This window comes from Hyperolius riggenbachi, chromosome 7 (assembly GCF_040937935.1).
Source record: "Hyperolius riggenbachi isolate aHypRig1 chromosome 7, aHypRig1.pri, whole genome shotgun sequence".
NCBI classification, from domain to species: Eukaryota; Metazoa; Chordata; class Amphibia; order Anura; family Hyperoliidae; genus Hyperolius; species Hyperolius riggenbachi.
The window spans coordinates 223,663,870-223,669,869 of NC_090652.1; positions in this window are offsets into that span (position 1 = coordinate 223,663,870).

Below are 6,000 nucleotides of genomic sequence, written 5' to 3' on the forward strand. Positions count from 1 at the left end.
CATGGCGATGATCGGGATGACGTCATCAACGTCATGGCGCCTGCGGGAGTCACGATCCACCCCTTAGCGCAGCCTGGCGGTGATCGTGACTCCCGCAGACGCCATGGGGGGGGGGGGGCCTCTAACGCGGCAGGTAGCGACAAAGCAACGCGGAGCAGCGGCAATCAGCTTGTACACGCAGCTAGCAAAGTGCTAGCTGCGTGTAGCAAAGCAAGAAGCGTGCAAATCGGCCCACCAGGGGCTGAGAAATCCTCCACGGTTGCTTAGCCCGAGCTCGGCTCGGGCTTACTGCTGAGGAGGTCAATTATTAATTTTTTTTAAAATAAAAAATGAGTGGTGTGTGTGTTCCCCAACCGACAACACGGAAGTACCGCAGCTCGGAGCAGCGGTCACGCATACATTGGCTGCTTAATTACTGGACAAGAATACTCGTCCAGTTAGCCTTAACCTGCTGAGCGGTCTGGACGAGCTCAGCTCGTCCAACACCGCCAGAGGCTGCCGCTCAGGCCCTGCTGGGCCGATTTCCACCAAATAAAAAGCAGCACACGCAGCCGGCACTTTGCCAGCCGCGTGTGCTGCCTGATCGCCGCTGCAGCGCGGCGATCCGCCGCGTGCAGCGGCGAAAGAGGGTCCCCCCAGCCGCCCGAGCCCAGCGTAGCCGGAACAAACAGTTCCGGCCAGCGCTAAGGGCTGGATCGGAGGCGGCTGACGTCAGGACGTCGGCTGACGTCCATGACGTCACTCCGCTCGTCGCCATGGCGACGAGGGAAGCGAAACACGGAGGGCCGCTCATTGCGGCCTTCCGTGTTATTCCTTGCCGCCGGAGGCGATCGGAAGATCGCCTCCGGAGCGCCCTCTAGTGGGCTTTCATGCAGCCAACTTTCAGTTGGCTGCATGAAATAGTTTTTTTTTAATTTAAAAAAAACCCTCCCGCAGCCACCCTGGCGATTTAATCAGAACGCCAGGGTGGTTAAGCTGTGCCTATCTGGACAAGAATACTTGTCCAGATAGGCTTAAGTGGTTAAAATACACTTGCACTCGTGCACTAAAGACCTGTATAGGATCAGGTCCCATTGGGTTGACCACACTGTGTGTGAATCAGTTTTGGGTAAAAAGTACTTTAGGTACGGACTACCAGAGTGGTTGTGTACGACTACTGGGAAAATTACTTTTGCTGAGTTTACTGCTGTCTCTATGGGCTGGCTACTATCTGAGAGTGAGCTAGAAATCTTATTAGGGACGTGCCAGCAGAGTACCGTAAGTAGCTATGATTTATCATGAGCTCAAACCCATTCAGGCCTGCTGCACTTTTGGAAGGAGATTTAGGAAAACTGTACCAGCCGTTTCCTACTGATTATATTTTATTGGACAGGAGCCACAGGGTGTTCTGGACATGCTCCCTTGACTTGTGAGGAGGAGACAAAAATAAAGACCTATGTCATTGTTGCTGGAAATAGGAGAACAACCCTTATTGGCACACCTCAAACTCTCAGATATAAGAATGTGTAATTATTAGAGCAAGGGTAGAGCAAGACTTAATGCAATTTTGTCTGCTTTGCTTATACTGCAGCTCAGCATATTCTTCCATACTGCTTACAAGCAACCATTTTCTGGAAATTTTAATTCATTTTGGATTTCTTTTTTCTTTATTAAACCATTTCTGGAACGGTCTTGGTCTGTAATTTAAAAGTGCCCATGCGTCAGACGATGTATGGGCAGAACGACCAAGACACAAATCTCTCTCCCTGATTGAAGAGAGATCTGTTTGGCTGCCCACACACCGCAGCCCGATTCCCAGTCAATTTCAGCATGAGATTTCTCAGGAATTGGCCTTGTGACGCCGCATCCGCTGCTGTCCCACCTAGTGGAATATGTACCCCCTGCATGAATACTTTACCTGTCTGTGTCTGCCACTGGCTCCGTCCACATACACGTGCCCCCATGTGGTTGCCGGTGTGTGGACACAGACAGGTAAAGTATTTACACAGGGGGCACCTTTTACACTGGGGGGACAGCGCTGGGGTTTTCTGATGCATTCATCTCTCATCCCGATATCATATGCTGTTACCGCAACGCATCTGACTGAGCATGTCAGCCCTACATTGTGCAGCATGTCCGATCAATACATGTGACCAATTCTGGCCCGAAATTGGTTACATCGTCGACTGGGCACGCTCTTGGCAGCAGCGATTTTTATTAGATGCGATTATAATAATCGAGTTGGATGGTTGATCGGCAATGTAAAGAAAGCAACTGAACACTTCTATTGTATGTTTATTTTCAGATTTAGAATTTAAAGGACTTACGAGTCCAAACAACAACAAAAAAGGAGACCTGTAGCGTGGATCGGGGGGAGGCCCTAGAGCTGTGCAGCCGCACTCGTGTCTATGTGGACTGTGCAGCCGCTGCCAGCTCCGGCGGCCTTTTAAGTGGAGGCAGGAGAGCCCGACCCGGGCTGTGGGGTCGGGAGCGGCCTGGGGGCACTATTGAACTGCGGGGTCCCGGTGGAACGGCACGGAGGGTGAGGATAGCGTCCTCCGTGCATTCAAATTCAATTCAGGTACTTACCTTTTTGTTGTTATTTGGACTCATAAGCGCAGGGGGGATTTAGGAAATATTCAACTAGCAACAGAGGCTGGGCACTATAGCCAGACCCAGCCTCTGTGTATAGATTTAACTCTAAGATCCCCACCTCGGGTTCTCTTTAAGTGTGATTGTTGGGGTGTAAAAGTCAGGTGATTGATCGAAACACCTGCTAGTTTGGGACAGATCTGAAACTTACAGGCAACTTGGATGAGTGGATTGGATGCTGATAATAGGCTTGAAAAAAAAAAATCATACCTGTGCATGTCTCCATCATTCCCTATACCCACATCATTTAATATGTGATAATGTGGGATGTGTGATAATACAGGTATAGTAAACACATTTTTCTTTGACTTTTTCTTTGTGGTGAAACTTTCTTTTCCTGGTGAAGTGACTGAGCAGAGAAAATATACGAGAGACACAAGAGTAGGTAACATTTGTTTTATTTACATCACAAGAGTAACACGCTGCCATCATGTTGTAGAAAATACTGCACTGCTAAGAAAGTTCAAATCCATCATCCTTGTCACAGAAAAAAGCAAAAATAAAATAAAGATTGAGCCAATCTGTGGAAAAAGTAGATTAAAAAAATGGCAAACAATACAAAAAGAAAGAGGAAAAATTAATCAAAAATAAAAAGCGTTCAGCTCCTGCAGAGGAACAGAAAAGTGGCAGATAAAGAGCCCGAATCTCTGTAACAATGGGCTGAAACCTGACCAAAGAAAATGCAGGTGAATGCAAAAATGTTCCAAAGTATTTGACGTTACAAAACTGTCATGACGGATCAGCTTTAAAGACCCAGTAAACAATGCATCAAATTCTCTAAGTTTATATTCTTAATTTTATATTTATATATATTATGTATATATATATATATATATTTATGTACAAGCGTCTCACCTCCAGGATATGGAAGGTCACACTTCAGATACAGGTGTGATCCCTTTTTCCAGTCTATACAATAAAGCCGACCTCGTCAAAGCACAAAAACACTCACTGGAGGATGTCTCTTTTTTATTTTTTGCTGTAAAGTTCAGTTTTATGTATTAATCTTCCTTAAAAACACAGTGCGTTGGCAGCGTGGGGTGAACATGTAGACACCCCTGTATAAAAAGGCAGCAATTGCTCCTGCCTACTATGTGAGGGCTACCTCCAAAGTAAACATACAAATCACAGACACAGGTCAGCCATTAAACATGAGGAGATGAAACAGGCAGGTTATGTGTTCAATATTCTTACAGATATTATGTCAGGTCACAAGTGCTTGAGAACTGCAGGGCCGAGGATGCTGGGAATGATAAAAATGACACCAAATATAAGGTGCCAGCACCACTTCACAGTTACTTCCTGTGGTGTGCAAGGGAAAAAAACAAACAGGGAAAAAAAAAAAAAAAAAAGTGACGGTATCTGTACTCACACAGACAGTTCCACAAGAGGCTGTAAACCCACACCCACAGCACTCTCAGAAAGACGCTAGAGTTTATAACACAAGATGGTCACTAAGTGATACAATGGGAGGACTCTGTATATGCCTTAGCGTGAAAACACAATAATGCTGTACTGCCTGTAGATCATCACCATCCTCACATGCAGAGAACACAATCTCTGTAACAGGTTATACACCATATGAGCAGGAAACCGTGCAAGATATTCCAGCAAAACACGTGAAATGGACATGCCTGAATGACTCTCTGAATGCTGATATACAAGGTACACAGTGTTTGCAAGGGCTATAGTGTGTATTCACTACATGCCCTTTAAATAGTGTTTTATTATTAAAATAAAGAATTTATTTATACATATTATTAGAGGCCTTACAATACTACATTATTCGGCCTCTGCCTAGGCCCCCATACATACTAAGCGCAGGGATCACATCATATTCCATCCCATTTTGCAGGCTGCCTAAAGTTTCTTTGCAGGCGTTGCTCAATCATTTCCTAAATGGCATGCATTACATATTGGAGGCTGTCAGAAAATGCATTGTTATGACTGGAGGATGCTTTATCAAGGCAGATGTGATTCAGTTAATTATCCAAGGTCAATTTATCAAGCAATCTGAGACTTTCCTTTATTTGTAAAGCATGTATAGTGGTCTGAGATATCTGTGACAATTTTCTCATCCCATCTGCAATGCTCTTGGTACACATTTTAGACACTACAGTGTTTTTACAGTAAACATGACAGCAGACTCAGCTCCGCAGAAGAAAGTAGGTCTGAGATGAGACACATGATCAGCCAATGGCAGCATTGAGAAGGAAAGGGCAGGGCCTTCACCTCAAAGGAGTAGCCGATTGGTTAGTTATTTTCAAGAATGTCAAACCAATTATTATTCATTTATAAATATTTGAGCACTGGATGCAGAAATTAAAATAAGCATTTATAGAAAGGGAACTACGCCAAATCTATGTAGTGTCTTTTTAATAAATGTGAGGGCTCGTTTGCATATAGCGCTCTTATGGAAACGCGCAGGGACATCAGACTGCACTGTCTGCCGTTTCCATTCATGCGCGGCGATTTACTGCTAAATCGCCACCCGTGGTTGCCTGCATTTTGGGGCGCTAAAAGCCTGCAATCCCATTCAATATTATGAATTGGATCGCAAAGGCCACGGGGCTCTGCGCTACATGGAAACAAGCCCTTAAAGGAAGGTAGTAGGTATACTGTAATCTTACAGAGAAAAGCAGCTTATTTGGGAACTTGGCATCAAAGGCACTTAATATCGCAATTGTCAGCAGTCTCCATGTATACAGGAGAGTGTAAACTTTTTAAGAGGGGAAGTTAGGGTTGTTAATGTGCAAGTCTTAATGTCTCACAGGGGTAAGTTAGATAAGAATGATAAGTTATTGGCTGGGTATATGGTTGACAACAAAGAAGGAGAGTATAGTTATGATTAATTATACAAGGTTGGCTCTGGCTGGGCATCAGGAAAAGATGATGCTTAATAGCAAAGCCAGGCGTACTAGAAAATCAACTTTAATCAAAATCAATAATTTATGGTTACACATTTCAGTTGCAATAGGGAACCACATCCCTAAACTAACCTATTATTGATGAGGTTTTATGAACACAGTTCTCCTGTGTTTAATTGAAATGATACGATGAAGCAAGAGGCACCAAGTATGCTGACAAGACGAAGTATTTGGTTGGAAAAGGGGCAACGTTTTCTGGCTGCTGCATATGGCTAATTATAATGCTGGTCTGAGTGGGGTCTCTGAGCGCGTAAGGAACCACCTGCTCTCCAGGTGCTCTCATCATGCTTAGCTATGTAGCAGTAGTAAACTTAACACTACCTGTAGTACATTTGAAAGCGGTTTTACTACAAATATGATATTACACTGAGCCATGGAATTGATCCAACAAGCCATAGAGGGGGAAGGCAGAAATTTCTTCCCCCAATAGTTAAATGGCTAC